General features: G+C 36.4%; 1 protein-coding gene across 9 annotated transcripts in view; it reads right to left on the bottom strand.

The window, feature by feature from the left end:
* The window catches only part of DMD (dystrophin), a 2,565,910-nt gene that overhangs the window by 1,746,527 nt on the left and 802,208 nt on the right, over positions 1–17,175 (bottom strand). The gene's annotated exons all lie outside the window — the stretch shown is intronic.

The following is a 17,175-nucleotide window of genomic DNA, read 5'->3' as shown; positions in this document are numbered from 1 at the left end:
AATTCATAAAAGATGCCTGCAATTAAGAAGTGCTTCCTAGTACATAATTGAAACTCAAAAAAAGACATTTCATCAACCTTTTGATCTAGCTCAAGGGAGTGCTATTGTAATTAGGGGTGACTGCAATTGACTGAAATGTCCTTGCTTTAGAAATACCTGTTAGAACTCTACTAAACAATGGGGTTAGGGCTTCCCAGGTGGCTCAGTGGTAAAGAACCTGCCTGCTAACACAGGAGACTCAGGAAACCCGGTTCAATCCCTGGGTCAGGAAGATCCCCTGGAGGAGGAAATAGCAACTCACTTAAGTATTCTTGCCTAAGAAATCTCATGGACAGAGGAGCCTGGGGGCATTGGGCAAGGGAGGGGTGGTACAGTCCATAGGGTCACAAAAATGTCAGACACATAACTTAGGGACTAAACAACAACAATAAGAAATGGTGTTAATGGCCAGCTCTCTTTTCTCTATCTGGGAGTGGATTTGGGAATTAAAATCTGGCAGAGTTTTATTTTTTCAAGACAAATCCTGTCTCCTGTCCTTCACACTCCTAACATTTTTAGGTGGAGTCAGGTTACACATAAACATCAGGCAAATGAGCCCATGAAAAGATATTCAACATCACTAGCCATGGGAAATGCAAATTATAACCATAAAGAGCTAGCACTACAGACTTATTATAGTGGCAAAATTTTTTTTTTTTAAAATAGTGACAATATCAAATGTTGATGAGGATATAGAGAAATTGGGTCACTCATGCTTTGCTGGCAGAAATGTAAATAGTACTGCTACTCTGGAAAACATTTTGACAGTTTCTTACAAAAGTGAACATGTGCTTACTATACAATCCAGCAACTGGGCTTTTAGACATTTATTCAAAGCAATGAAAGTTTATGTTTATACAAAACTCTGTATGTAAGTGTTCATACTAGCTGTATTTGTAATAGTCAAGAACTGGGAACAACCCAGATGCCATTCAAGGGTGAATGGTTAAACATATTGGTACATCCATACCATGGGTGTACAGACTACCACTCTGCAATGAAAAGGAACAGCTATTGATACAGCTGATACAGGCCGCAACTTAGGTGAATCTCAAGGGTATCATGCTGAGTGAAAAAAAAAAAAGCCAATAACAAAGGGTCGCATGCAGTATGATTCTATTTACATAGCAGCTTTGAAGAGACAAAATGATAGAAATGAAGAACAGAGTAGCAGTTGCCAGAGGTTAGGAACTGGGGTGGGATTGGAGGGGTGGGTCTATAAAAGGGTAGCACAAGGCATCCTTGTAGTGATGGATCTATTCTTCACTTGACTCTGATGATGGATACACAAATGTACACATGTGACAATGTTGTAAAGAACTAAAAAAAACATGTGCACATGCACACTGAGGAATACTATTGTGAATTGTATCATTGTTGATGTCCATGGTAATATTATAAATAAGGTTAATGTACCACTGGGGTAGAGCTGAGTTAAGGGTGCACATATATTATACTTATAACTACATGTGAATTTATAATTATCTCAAAAAAAGGTTAACCAAAAAAAAATGAGCATCTAGAGATACTTTAAAAATATATCAAATTAAAGCAAATATGCAACTTTAGATTAAGGTCTACATAATGGAAGTGAAACTGTTAGAGCAAGCATTGAAGGTTGAAAATTCATTCAGGTTTCTCTCCTTACTTACTATCCTAGGCTCACTGATGCCTTTGGTTACATTTTCTTTTGACTATCTTCAGGATTCTGTCATTTTGTCTTGTTCTGAGGGCACTGACTTGAGAGAGTTTCCCATTTATCCTCCTCTAGGTAGCTTCACTAAGTAGTCAAGACTCATTTTGGTTGAACCTTTCATTCTCTCAGGCTCTAAACCCTTACTGTTACACTTAGATCTGTCTTTCCCTCTCGTTTCTTCCTACAGTAAGATGGGTTTACCATTTCTCACTCAATGCTAAAATATATTCCTTATCATTCATCTTAATTTTCTAAATGTTATTAACCATAACTTTTAAAACTATGGAGCTATGTGGGCAAACAATAAAAAGGCTACTCTTCAGTTTCATCACCAAATTACTCCCATTTTCTCCCCACATGAAGTTATTTGGAGGTTCAATGGATAATCTAATACTTAAATTTATGTTTATAAACCAACTACATACACATTATTGGTGGACTGGCTTAAAACAAATAATTGTTACAGGAAAAAAAATGCAGAATCATTTAAGTAAAGATAAAAGACCTAAATACAAGTCCATAGTTTAATTCCAAATATAATTTAGAGTAGAGGGTATTATTAAGCTATGTTGAAAATTAAATGTGAAGATGATACCACATGGACACTACAGAAAAGTAAGCCTGAAAAAAATGGCCAGCATATAAAGAGACATTTAAGTAAGGCTCTACTGAAGAGTGGCTAACCAGACATCCTGAAAGCTGGCTAAGGTGAAAGACCTTGATTTTCTTGGGTATAAAAAGTCAAGGTGATACTGCCAGTATAACACATTACAAGTCAACCTATTTCTACAATGTAGATGCTTCTCTTTGGACAGTTGAATTTTAGTAGTATCCCATGCAAAATTTTCCTAATTCAGTGCTGAAGTAAATATCAATATTTCAAATTACTGAGCATTCACATAGATTTTTTTTCCTATACATGCAAATAACAATTTGCCATGATACTTTCATTTTCATTATACAAAATAGATACAACAAGTTCCTAGAATTTCACTCTCAGGGGAGATTAATAACTCTTAAACAAGAAAGTACCATCATCTACATTTCATTTGGGGATTCCTCATGTGGCAGTAGAAGGTAGAAGCTTCTCCATGTGGAAAAGCTGCTATAAATTTATGAACTGATTTCTTGATTAATTCATTCAACAAATTCATATGTCAGGCACTGAATGTACTTAGAACATAAAAGGGAGATATATCCCTGCCTTCGAGGACTTAATTATAGTGGCAGTGAGAATCAGACCATATATTTTTGAACATTCAATTATTTAAATAAAGAACCTGCAATTTTTAGAAAATAGATATACTTGAGGAATCAGTGCTGGTAATTTAGACTTGCCATAGGGCTCACCCTGGGGAGACTCAGAATGAACAGCAGGCACGTAAGTAACAGCGGCCCATACCCACTCTCACTGAAGGTATATTCTCTGTGTGAACAGGGAGATGATTCCTTCTTTTATTTATCCCCATAAAATCCCATTTAAGACCAAATCTCTATTATGTCAGGGGCTGTGCTCAGGTCTGATAAAGAAGACTAAGACAGAACCACTAATGTCACAAAGCTTACAAGGCAACAGCAGTTCACATAGTAAAAGTTAATTAAAATTAGGCAGAATCCAAAAATACCACTTCCGGGTATATATCCAAAAGAACTAGAAAGCAAAGATTAGAACAAATATTTATACACCAATGTTCACAACACATAATTCATAACAAGCCAAAAGGTGGAAATGATCCAAATGTCTGTCGATTGACAGATGAATGGATAAACAAGACACGGTGTATATATACAAAGGAGTACTCTTCAATGTTAAAAGGAAAGGAAATTCTGATACATGCTATAACATCCATGAACCTTGAAAACATTATGCTAAGTGAAATTAGCCAGTCATAAAATGAAAAAGAAAATAGTATATGATTCTACTTACAAGAGATACCTAGAATAGTCAAATTTATACAGAAAGGACGTGGAATAGAGATTAGCAGGGGCTAAGGGAGAAGGGATTAGGAAGATTTTTAATGGGTAAGAAGTTCAGTTCGGGATGATGAAAATGTTCTGGAGATGAAGAGTGGTGATGGTTGCATACTGATGTGAATGTACTTAATGTCACTGAATTGTACACTTAAGAATGGTTCAAATGGTAAGGTATATGTTATGTATATTTTGCCACAATCAAAATAACAAAAAAGAAGCCATTGGAATACACACACACAAGCCTCACTCAAAATCTAAAGGAATGTGCATTGTTGTGTCCCAGTAAAACTTATTTATAACCATTGGGAAAAAATTAGGTAGGCAACTGTGTCTCATGGAGGCCCAGTAGAGAAAAAGAAATCACTGTGAGAGTATAAGCAAAGGAAAGAGGAGATATTCGGTGTTGACTGAATCTGTAAAGAAAGAAGATAAAGATTGGACCAATGCTGTATATATAGCATGGGGAACTCTAGTTAAGGCACTGCAATGTCCTAAACGGAAGGACAATCCAAAGAGGGGGGATATATAAGCAGCTGGTTCATTTTGCTGTGCCAGAGAAGCTAACACAACATTGTAAAGCAACTATACTTCAATAAAAATTGCTTAAAAATATAGACTGAAACAAAGGGAGGGGGCAGTGGGGAAGGCATGTCAAGAAGAGCATGTGCCTAAGCATATGGGGACAAGTGTAAGGGATATTACGTGATTGGGGATTAGAAGTGTTATACCCAGGGACATTGTAGCACGTGTGAAGTTGTTAAAAAAATCTGTGGCAGGATTATAAAGACTCTTAAAAGAAAAAAAACAAGGAATATAAGGAACAAGTTAGGGCACTATGAAGTAGGAAAATAATAATACCAGAAAAGTTGAACAGATCTTGGCTAATTCTTATGGGCACTGAGAAAAAAACCAGTGAAGATGAATGATAAATGTTTCAAACTGGTACAAGAATGCTTACATTTTAGGCAGGGACAACCAACCTTCTCACAATTCTCAGCTCTAAGAAATGTGCATCTGATAGTCATATACTGCATATTTAATTACAATTTTATAAGTAATGCAGTGATAACCATTTGACATATTATTCAGGTTCTATTGAATATTGCTTTTAACAAACAATAATCCCTTTTATTTGTCCATTTTAATGGCTAGCCCATTTTGACTCTAAATTCTCATATGTATTGTTAATAATGCCTCATTCTTATCATGTAGCTATGAGTGATTTTTTTAAATAAATCATTCTAGCTATTCTCAGATAACCACTACCGTCCTGCACAATCACTTTTCCCTTTTCTTCTACATATTTTTCCCTAACACATGCTGTGGAATTATATCTTCCAAAGATCATCAATCTAATTTCCTAATAACTATGAAAAGGGAAAATAAAAATTAAAACATGTTAATATCTATGTTAAGTGAATGATTATGTGTCTGTCTAGCCAGCAAAAAAAAAAAAACATTTATATGACATATATACTAATAAATGGATTCAGTTTGTGTGTGTGTGTGTGTGTGTGCTGTGACAAGCACTAGATGTCAAGAAATTCAATCTTGAGGTCATGAAGGAAGCCCAAAGTTATGTTTCCCTGTTTTGCAGAATAAAAGCATCTGATACCAAATGAATAGGTGTGAAAATTGATATTATGTGTGAAAATTAAATAGCACATATTGAATTTTTGCAGGAACAAGTTCACCTCCACATGAAAGTCAGCTTTAGAAGAGTTCCTGCAAATAGGAACTTCTGTTGAAGCCTAAGTCTGAAGACTTAACTCAGAAAGTAACATATTCTAGCTCAGAGTTTTGTAGTATTTATTATATGTGGATGATGTTTTACTCAAACATAATTCTGGAGAAGAGAAAATTCTCACCATTTTCCTTTTTTTTTTTGGCATGCACATGACATAAAGGATCTTAGTTCCCTGACCAGGGACCAAACCTGAGCCCCTTGCAGCAGAAACACAGGGTCTTAACCAATGGACCACCAGGGAATTCCCGCACCATTTGACTTGATGTAATGGAACCTTATTGTGACTCCAGCAGAATGTTTAAAAATGAACTCTTAGGAAAACATCCCTTGAGTCAGGATGAGCTGGCTGTATAAAATAAAATAAATGAACATAGGCAACCTAAGGAATTGTCTTTTGGAATAGAGTGGTCTGTTGTTATCGATTTTATAGGTGTGAGAACATAAATTAAAGGGGATTCCTATTCTGTCCCCACACTAGTACTTAGACTGAAATATCTGATTTTGTACAAAAAGGTATATTGAGAAATCTCCACACTGTTCTCCATAGCGGCTGTACTAGTTTGCATTCCCACCAACAGTGTAAGAGGGTTCCCTTTTCTCCACACCCTCTCCAGCATTTATTGCTTGAAAACCCAGAGGGATTGGGTAGAGAGGGAGGTGGGAGGGCGGATCGGGATGGGGAATACATGTAAATCCATGGCTGATTCATGTCAATGTATGACAAAAACCACTACAATATTGTAAAGTAATTAGCCTCCAACTAATAAAAATAAATGAAAAAAAGGTATATTGAGTAATTCTGTGATTAACATATAAGTATTACAGAGAGTACTGTTACTTCCTGGTGTTATACCTCCTAAATGAGTTTACTAACCATGGGGCACGAGGAACAATTCTCTTCCATTGTTTATTCAAGAGAATAATGTTTGTTTTATCCCAGGTTTTGTTTTATCCCCAATCCCTTCAAGGCTTGGATGCAATCTAGCATTGTAATATTTTCTACAAGCTAAATTTAGATAGCCCATGGTGGTTATAACTACCGCAAAATTGCACTCATCTCACACGCTAGTAAAGTAATGCTCAAAATTTTCCAAGCCAGGCTTCAACAGTACGTGAACTGTGAACTTCCAGATGTTCAAGCTGGATTTAGAAAAGGCAGAGGAACCAGAGATCAAATTGCCAATATCCATTGGATCATCAAAAAAGCAAGAGAGTTCCAGAAAAATATCTACTTCTGCTTTATTGACTATGCCAAAGCCTCTGACTGTGTGGACCACAACAAACTGAAAAATTCTTAAAGAGATGGGAATACTATACAACCTGACCTGCCTCTTGAGAAACCTGTATGCAGGTCAGGAAGCATCAATTAGAACTGGACATGAAACAACAGACTGGTTCCAAATAGGAAAAGGAGTATGCCAAGGCTATATATTATCGCCCTGCTTATTTAACTTATATGCAGAGTACATCATGAGAAATGCTGGACTGGATGAAGCACAAGCTGGAATCAAGATTGCTGGGAGAAATGTCAATAATCTCAGATATGCAGGTGACACCACTCTTATGGCAGAAAGCAAAGAAGAACTAAAGAGCCTCTTGATGAAAGTGAAAGAGGAGAGTGAAAAAGTTGGCTTAAAGCTCAACATTCAGAAAACTAAGATCATGGCATCTGATCCCATCACTTCATGGCAAGTAGATGGGGAAACAGTGAGACACTTTATTTTTGGGGGGCTCCAAAATCACTGCAGATGGTGACTGCAGCCATGAAATTAAAAGACGCTTACTCCTTGGAAGAAAAGTTATGACCAACCTAGATAGCATATTACAAAGCAGAGACATTATTTTACCAAAAAAGGTCCATCCAGTCAAAGCTATGGTTTTTCCAGTAGTCAGGTATGGATGTGAGAATTGGACTATAAAGAAAGCCGAGCACCAAAGAATTGATGCTTTTGAACTGTGGTGTTGGAAAAGACTCTTGAGAGTCCCTTGGACTTCGAGGAGATCCAACCAGTCCATCCTAAAGGAAATCGGTGCTGAATATTCATTGGAAGGACTGATGCTGAAGCTGAAACTCCAAGACTTTGGCCACCTGATGTGAAGAACTGACTCATTTGAAAAGACCTTGATGCTGGGAAAGATTGAAGGCAGGAGGAGAAGGGGACAAGAGAGGATGAGATGGTTGGAAGGCATCACTGAATCAATGGACATGAGTTTGAGTAAACTCCGGGAGTTGGCAATGGACAGGGAGACCTGGCATGCTGCAGTCCATGGAGTCGCAAAGAGTTGGACATAGCTGAGTGACTGAACTGAACTGATGGTGATTATATTGAAAGAATTTATATATATAATATTGATATATTTAAGATTTAAGAATACTTACAGAAACCATAAGATTTAAAGTGAATCTGAAATGTTACATTTTATGAAGGGAGATTATTGACCTGGACAAGTTTATATTGTTTTAATTAGCTTTACGGGAAGAAGAATAGCAGAATGAGCTCAGCGAACACAAACAGATTAATAGTGACTTTAGAATGAGGGACATTTGACATAAAAAAATAATTGCAATGTCCATGTCAAAAAATGAAAATAGAACTTCCCAGCATAGAATGGAAGGTAAAAGACAAGAAAAAAATAAATAAATGCAAGGGAGTGACCTTCCTGTGATATATCTGACAAAGTTCAAAGGAATACATATCTACAAGTTTCTACATGCTATTGAAATTTTGGTGGTAGCAGGGACATGCTTTTCCAGTTGTAGTTTGTAAATAATTTAGGCATTTGCATTCCTAACATGGATGTGGTAGAAAGTTATATCTCATTCAATAAAGGAACCATCATCTTTGCAATAAATGATATCCACTTCTTGCTTTTTTAGACAACCACTGAGAATGGCATTTCATAACTATAAGTACTGATGAAAACACATCTTGTGTCATTCAGCCAATTGATATTAGCTCAGGGCTAAGAAACAATATTTCAAAAGATATGGTTCTTCCAAATCACTCCAGGTTTCAAGATTTATCCTAAGGAGGAATCATTTTTGTTCCTTAATATGCAAAATATAAGCTGAGCATTTATTTTCATTAGGCATGGGGTACGGCATAAGGGTTAGCAGTCTTTGTACTTATTAGTCTTGGTATGTAACTGAGAAATGCTGCAAATTAAATCTTAGAAAATAACTTCACATAGAATGATAAGATTATGAAAGGAACCATAAAATATCATCTTGAAAAGTTTGAGTGGATTTCCTTAACCAGAATCTTAAACAATAATTATCATTTAGGGAAAAACCATGCACTGGGATTTATCATATAAACATCTTTCCTGATACTTAGACATCTTACAGGCACGTCTACCCTCTATATATTTGGTTCTTTCAGATTCATACATTTATTTCTCATAAACTCTTTATAACTGAAAGTTTCTTTTCAACACTCTAGACAAATAGGATTTACTTTTTAAAATGTGTCAAGTGTCTTTTATAAAACATTTGCCATCATGTAGCCAAGCTAAAGAGACTTTTCCATGTTCAAGAGAAATTCTTCAAGTATTTATATAATCCTTCCAAATATAATTAGTTAAAAAGATCAAAAATGCAGAAAAAAGCAAAGGAGTTTCACTCCCCTGCAGCATGTACTTTGATACTGTGTTTAAGCTTTATATAAAATTTTAAGACTTATGGGCATAAATCATACCTACTTTTCCATTGAAAGATGCATGCGTTGAATCTTTTATTATTAAATGATGAATAGTTCAATATATACAACATAAAGAGTGGGTTGCATTGGCCATTGTGGTCTTGGCTCTCACCTGGCAGGATTTTTTCTCCCCTCTCATATCTCCACATTCCAAAGGTTGTTTATTATTTTAAACAAATAGAGATATTTGCATTGGAAAACACCTTTCAAAACCACATTGTGACCTAGAATACATCATAAGACTTAGTTCTGTGAACTCACTATAAAGATACGACCCCTAACTTCAAAGTCTAAGTTTTACATATTCTAAGTCGCTAAGTCGCTGAGTCATGTCCAACTCTTTGTGACCTCATGGAATGTTTGTCCTCCATTAGCTCCCAGAGTTTGCTCAAATTAATGCCCATTAAGTTGGTGTTGCTATCTAACCATCTTGTCCTCTGCCACCCCACTTCTCCTTTTGCCTTCACTCTTATCCATTATCATTCATTAAATATTTTTCACCATCCACTATACTGCTGTTATTATTCAGCCACTAAGTCGTGTCCGACTCTGTGACTCCATGGACTGCAACACGTCAGGCTCCCTTCCCTCACTATCTCCTGGAGTTTGCTCAAACACATGTCCATTGAACCGGTGATGCCATCCAACCATCTCCTCCTCTGTTGCCCCCTTCTCCTCCTGCCCTCAGTCTTTCCCAGCATCAGGGTCTTTTCCAATGAGTCAGCTCTTTGCATCAGGAGGCCAAAGTATTGGAGCTTTAGCTTCAGCATCAGTCCTTCTTTCCAATCCACCATATGCCACATATTAAGTGTTGAGAACAAAGATAGACTAAAGAATGGACTGTTTGATAAAACTCCTTAAAGACCAGTGAAATGAGTGAAAATTTCTATTTTGGATGTGTTTATGATAATCATAAATCTCACGGTAACTCATAACAGAACTGTGTTTTTGTTTGCTTATACATTGCCTCTTTGACACAAAAGACTTCAAGCAGCTAATTTTTAAACTCTCATAATGTTAAGAAAATATAAACATTCAAGTAGTTAAAGAAAATTGAAACAAATATAGCACAATAAAAATTTCAATGCAGGTAGTCTTTTTTTCTTTATGAGGTGGGTGGTGGGAGGGAGGTTCAAAAGGGAGGGAACATATATACACCTATGGCTGGTTCACATCGGTGCATGGCAGAAACTAACAAAATATTGCAAAGCAATCATCCTTCAATTAAAAATAAATAAAATTAAAAAATTAAATCCTTCCTTACAGATTGCAAGTGTTTGCATGACAGAAGAAGTAAAATTGCTCTACTTAAAGACTTTGTTGTCATATTCTTCTACACACAAACACACACACATGCAAAGGAGGTCAGTTGATAAAACATTCTGGTCAATAGATCCTTAATTAATGGCCATTATCAGTGAGAATTTTCAGCCCCAAAGTCTTAAGAGTTTCAGAGGAATGGCTCTCTAGCTGCAGGATTTCTGGCCCAAGACCAGTTCAGTGGGTGTGGCCATTTTGTCAGGAGCCTCAGTTCAGTTCAGTTCAGTCACTCAATCATGTCCGACTCTTTGTGACGCCATTGACTGCGGCACGTCAGGCCTCCCTGTCCATCACTAACTCCCAGAGTTTACTCAAACTCATGTCCATTGAGTCGGTGATGCCATCCAACCATCTCAACCTCTGTCGTCCCCTTCTCCTCCTGCCTTCAATCTTTCCCAGCATCAGGGTCTTTTCCAATGAGTCAATTCTTCGCATCAGGCAGCCAAAATATTGGAGTTTCAGCTTCAGCATCAGTCCTCCCAATGAATATTCAGGACTGATTTCCTTTAGGATGGACTGGTTGGATCTCCTTGCAGTCCAAGGGACTCTCAAGAGTTTTCTCCAACACCACAGTTCAAAGGCATCAATTCTTCAGCGCTCAGCTTTCTTTACAGTCCAACTCTCACATCCATATCTGGCTACTGGAAAAATCATAGCATTGACTACACAGACCTTTGTTGGCAAAGTAATGTCTCTGCTTTGTAATATGCTGTCTAGGTTGGTCATAACTTTTCCTCCAAGGAGTAAGCGTCTTTTAATTTCATGGCTGCAGTCACCATCTGCAGTGATTTTGGAGCCCCCCAAAATAAAGTCTCTCACTGTTTCCACTGTTTCCCCATTTATTTGCCATGAAGTGATGCGACCAGATGCCATGATTGTAGTTTTGTGAATGTTGAGTTTTAAGCCAACTTTTTCACTCTCCTCTTTCACTTTCATCAAGGGGCTCTTTTGTTTTTCTTTGCTTTCTGCCATAAGGGTGGTGTCACGTGCATATCTGAGGTTATTGATATTTCTACTGGAAATTTTGATTCCAGCTTGTGTGTCATCCAGCCCAGCGTTTCTCATGATGTACTCTGCATATAAGTTAAATAAGCAGGGTGACAATATACAGCCTTGACGTACTCCTTTCCCTATTTGGAACCAGTCTGTTGTTCCATGTCCAGTTCTAACTGGTGCTTCCTGACCTGCATACAGGTTTCTCAAGAGGCAGGTCAGGTGGCCTGGTATTCCCATCTCTTTAAGAATTTTTCAGTTTGTTGTGATCCACACAGTCAAAGGCTTTGGCATAGTCAATAAAGCAGAAGTAGATATTTTTCTGGAACTCTCCTGCTTTTTCGATGATCTAATGGATGTTGGCAATTTGATCTCTGGTTCCTCTGCCTTTTCTAAATCCAGCTTGAATATCTGGAAGTTCATGGTTCATGTTTACTGTTGAAGCCTCCCATGCCTGCTAACCCCCCACTTGTTAATATCCCCTGCCTCTTGATAGTCATGGGTCCTCTAGGCCTGCCTTATCTGTAAAATGGAAAGGTTTAGAATTCTCAATGAAATAATATTGTTTTTGTTCTTTTATTTAGAGTATAATTCAATGCAGGTAGTGTTACTGCATATAAGATACAGAACTTAACTTTTGTCAAAGTAGCTCTTAAAATTAAACTAAGGAAAATTTACTAGATGGAATATTATCTACTAGAGGACATCATTTGAGATGATGTCATGTATAAAACTGTCCTCAAGAATAATTTCATAACATAGCATGATAAAAAAGACATATACACTTTCAGTATATTATTATTTAACTTGAATTTTTATAAATACTATATTTATCTTATACCTGGCAATACAGAATGCCACTTTAGTGACCCTATGTAGTCAGAGATTTCTAGTTTTGAGCCATGTATACTGATTTCAAGAAAAAACAAATTAGCAATAGCAACAGCAAAATATTTTAAGATCTATCATAATGTTCATTATAATAAGAAAAATGCTTAAATTCAATGTAATTTGTAGCCATAGTACTATTATCACAAAATATCTCCATGTGTACAAATCAAATACCTCAATTTTAAGTTGAATATGTAAGGAATATACTATTTTCCCTTGATGCAGGAAATGTATGAGGGTGGGGGAAGGTAAACAATTTATCTTATGAAATTATTTTCAGTTATAACTAGATTCAGTATAAGAGGGATAACTTCATATAGCATCAAAATATGGATTTAAAGATTATAAGATATGCTTGTATTTTTATGCCCCACAGAAGAATATTTTGAAATAAGTGTACAACTATTTTTATTAGTACATATCATAAATGACAAAGTGGTACCAAAGTCATGAAATCACTTGACAGAGACCCTATAGCTAGTGAATCACAGGGTTAATGGTTATACTTCTGGATCCTTGGAATGAATGTATATATATGGTGCAAATGTCTAATAGGCCTATTGTGTGCACTGAAATTTTAATATAAGAAATAACACGTATGTAACATAAATTAACAAAGATTTGGAATGTATATCTGAACACTGGATTTTATGAGTAATAAATGGAAGTAGTTTATATTTGGTCAAAGATATTATGTTCTGGCATACCTCAACATATTTATTATATGGCTACTTAGGTTTCTGAATACTTAGAAGACACACAAAATACTACTTTTAAACAATACTTTAGAATTCTCTTTATCTAAGATCATGTGCCAGGAAGAGTGAACACTGTATCATTTTTCAGATCAGTGACATTTGACAACCATTCAATCTAGTTCAGTGACAATTTTCAATGATGCGATTAATTGAATATTTGAACATAGTTGACAGTTGAAATTTTACCCTAGGCTTTTTAAGTACTCATTTTGGATTTGTGGTTTAATAATGTACAATAATGACCTTATTTTTTTTGTTCTATCTCACATTGCATATTTGAAATCACTTGGTAAAACTGTGCCACTTTGTCGTAGACAACTGATGAAAGTAGTGAACATAATTATGAGATCTACAACTGTGTCAGCTAATATTAAATCATATTAAATCAGTAAAGTTCCAGTACATGCCCAGGGTGTACTATAACCCTATATTTTTTGTCAGATTCTCTCAAATAATGATAGAGTGCATTCTATGGCTATTCGTTAAGTATACACATAGAAATCTTGGGATGAAAGAAGAGGAAACAAACTGGGATTAGCCAATGAATGGAATACAGGTATCATAATGCATCTGAAGAACAGCTTAAAACACCAAGGTCAGTTAAATCTCCCTTATTGTTGCTGTTGATTTTTAGTCACTAAGTCATGTCCAACTCTTTACAACCTCGTGGACTGCAGCCCACCAGGCTCCTCTGTCCATGAGCTTCTCCAGGCAAGAATACTGGAGCAGGTTGTCATTTCCTTCTCCGGGGATCTTCTCAACCCAAGTATTGAACCCATATCTCTTGCACTGCAGGTGGATTCTTTACTGCTGAGCTACCTGGGAAGCCCTAAACCTCCCTATCAGATTTTTAATGGCTAAATTATTTTACCAGCAAAAAAAAAAAAATCAATCATTATTCAACTTTACATAAAAAGATTAAAAATGAAAATGTTTATTAGAGGAAACTCACTAGCTGGAGCTTAATTATATCTAAAGGGAGAAATTCTATTGATAAGCAAGTTTACATGACCCATTAAATACTTCTTTATGTCTGAAAGAAGATGGGGTTAAAGACCCACAGAACTGAATTCAGCATGTCTGGGGAAGGGGGCTACCCACCAACAAGAGCAGAGAAGGATAAAGGAATGATAGAATGTCAGTAGGAGAGATGTTTCCCTATTATCTGAGATTTGCTCTATCTACCTTCAACAAGTTATAAATAAATGGAAGCTGTGGATACATTTTTATCTTGATCTCATGTGTAGACAAGCATAACCATTTGGTAGAGTCATCCGCTGCTTCACAGGATTTTGTATTCCCTTTTGTTTGCTTTTTTATACCACAGCCAACTTTATTACAAAAGAGCTCTCAGCAAATAGTGTGATAAAGGCATCACTGCACTTAGAAGTACTTCCTTCTCAATAAGCGGTTTTCACAAATAAATTATTGATAGTAGGGATAAGTTCATGCTAAAACAGCCACACCAAGGAGAATACAAACCAGAATGTAAACGTGGTATCTGAGCTCTACAAAGCTAAGCTGTGAGTGACATTTGAGTGAGGATAGTAATTAGAAGTCAAGACAGAGAAAAGAAATGAAACGGAAGCACAGGGCCAGGTTGAGCTGCTCATTTAGAACTAAGGAATATACTAAAACCAGTCATTTATGGCAGAGAAACAGGCCAGATTGGAAGAGGAAAGCAAAGGAGGGTGGGGGAGGTTGAGGGGAGGAGGGGAAATGAATGAGACAAAATGAACTTGACCTAAGATCCTGAAACTATCACAAGTTTCTTTTCAAAAGGAAGTTTCTAATATCCCTTTAACAACAAACGAGGCAACCTAAATGTCTATCAACAGAGGAATGAATAAAGAAGATGTAGTACATATATACAATGGAATATTGTTGTTGCTTTAGTCACCAAGTCATGCCCAACTCTTCTGTGACCTCAAGGACTGTAGCCTGCCAGGCTCCTCTGTCAATGGGATTTCCCAGGCAAGAATGCTGGAGTGGGTTGCCATTTCCTTCTCCAGAAGATCTTCCTGACCCAGGGGATCAAATTTTTTTCTCCTGCATTGAAGGTGGATTCTTTACCACTGAGCCACCAGGGAAGCCCTACAATGGAATATTACTCAGCCATTAAAAGAATGAAGCAATGCCATTTGCAGCAAAATGGATGGACCTAGAGATTATCATACTAAGTCAGACAAAGAAGGAGAAACATCATATGACATCCCTTATAGGTGGAATCTCAAAAGAAATGATACAAATGAACTTACTAACAAAACAGAAAGAGACTCACAGAGAACAAATGTATGGTTATTGGGGGGAGGGACGGGGGGAACAGATAGTTAGGGAATGTGGGATGGACATACATACACTGCTATATTTAAAATGGATAACCAACAAGGTCCTCCTGTATAGCACAGGGAATTCTGTTCAATGTAATGTGGCAGCCTGGATGGGAGGGGAGTTTGGGGAAGAATAGATACAGGTATATGCATGGCTGAGCTCCTTCCCTGCTCACCTGAAATTATCACAACATTGTTAATTGGCTACACCACAATAAAAATTAAAAAGTAAAAAAAAAAAAGAAAAGAAGGGAAGGCTAGTTTTTTTTTTCCAGGTGATTTTAAAACTTAGGTTTGTAAACAGATTGGTAGAATTAGTAGCCACCCTCAAGATTTTCTATTAGCAATCATCAATTCCTTAAAGCTTTGAATGAACTTACCACTGGTTTCACTGGATTCAGAAGTCTTTGTAAAAGGTTTGTTTGATTTTGTTTTATGATTTTTTTAGGTTCCTTTGGTGGCTGATGAAGGTACTCTATATCCCATTATGTTAATTCTTGTAAATTTATGCTTGTAAATAGAATCTAATCTAATCTAATTGTTTTTTATAATCATTATATAGTTCTGTGTAGATTGCATTTTTGGTTTCTATGTCTCTTGTACTTATTTTTAATATTTTCTGTATTTAAATTGCATATGTTTGCTTTATTTCTCTTTTTCTAATCAAATTTATGAGATTAATCTATCATGATTTTATTACAAAGAACTAAGATCTTAAATTTATCTAGTGTTTCCTTCTTTCTAACCTCTTTATTTCTTCATTTATCTTTTATTTCCTACTTTCCTTAGATCATTTTTTTGTAACATGAATGGTTGAAAACTTAAATTAATTAATTTGTTTTACTTTTTCTTAAATGAAAATAAAAGCAAAGACAAAAATTGAATCTCTGGGTAGAACCAAGGCTGTTTCTCATGGGTTTTCTCATGGAATGCTTTTTCATATACAAAAGTGTATTTGAACTCTTGGTTTCTTATACATTTTAAATTAATCAAATTGCATTTTAAAAGGATTATTAATTTCTACTTCAGTATTATATCAAAGATTATTCACTTTAAAAGTTCTTTTATGTGTTTAATGGCATTTTCACTACATTCTAATATATTATCTGTTTGATTTGTACATATGCCAGGGACATTTTTTATATATCTTCTCCTATGCCTATAGTACATTTTGGAGCAGAGCAGAAGTTAGAGATAACTCAGTTTGTCTTCCTTTTCTGACTCTAGTGTTTCCCAGAAGCATGGAAAAGAGCATAATGTCAGGTGGCTCCAAAACTAACCGGAAACCACCTTCACTTCCTGTAAGCAAATGGAGGAGGCAGTATGGTCTCACAAGTGAATCACTTCCTGCTATAAACAGCAAGGCTGGGTCCTCGCCAACAATAGGGCTCTCGACATCATTAATAGAAATTTTCAAGTCTTCTTTTGATCAGGGAAAAAAAAAAGCTATCTGGAGAGCTAGGTTTTTTCTGTTTGCTCCCCTCCCACATTTTTCATACTTTGTCTTTTTTTGGGGAGATGACCCACTGGTCATGGGGTCTACAGTCCATGGGGTCACAAAGAGTCAGACATGACTGAAGTGACTTAGAATGCACGCACGCACCCAGTATGGGATGAGTCTGTCAGGGTTTCCTACTCTCTGGCTTCTGGCTAGGTTCAACCAATGAGTAAAACTGGCAGAACACTAGAGAACCCAAGGCATCAATTCTCCCAGCTCCTCCAGCAG

Source organism: Cervus elaphus, chromosome X (assembly GCF_910594005.1).
Source record: "Cervus elaphus chromosome X, mCerEla1.1, whole genome shotgun sequence".
Lineage (NCBI taxonomy): Eukaryota > Metazoa > Chordata > Mammalia > Artiodactyla > Cervidae > Cervus > Cervus elaphus.
The sequence above is the reverse complement of the archived record's forward strand: the minus strand, read 5'-3'. Positions and strand labels throughout refer to the sequence as shown.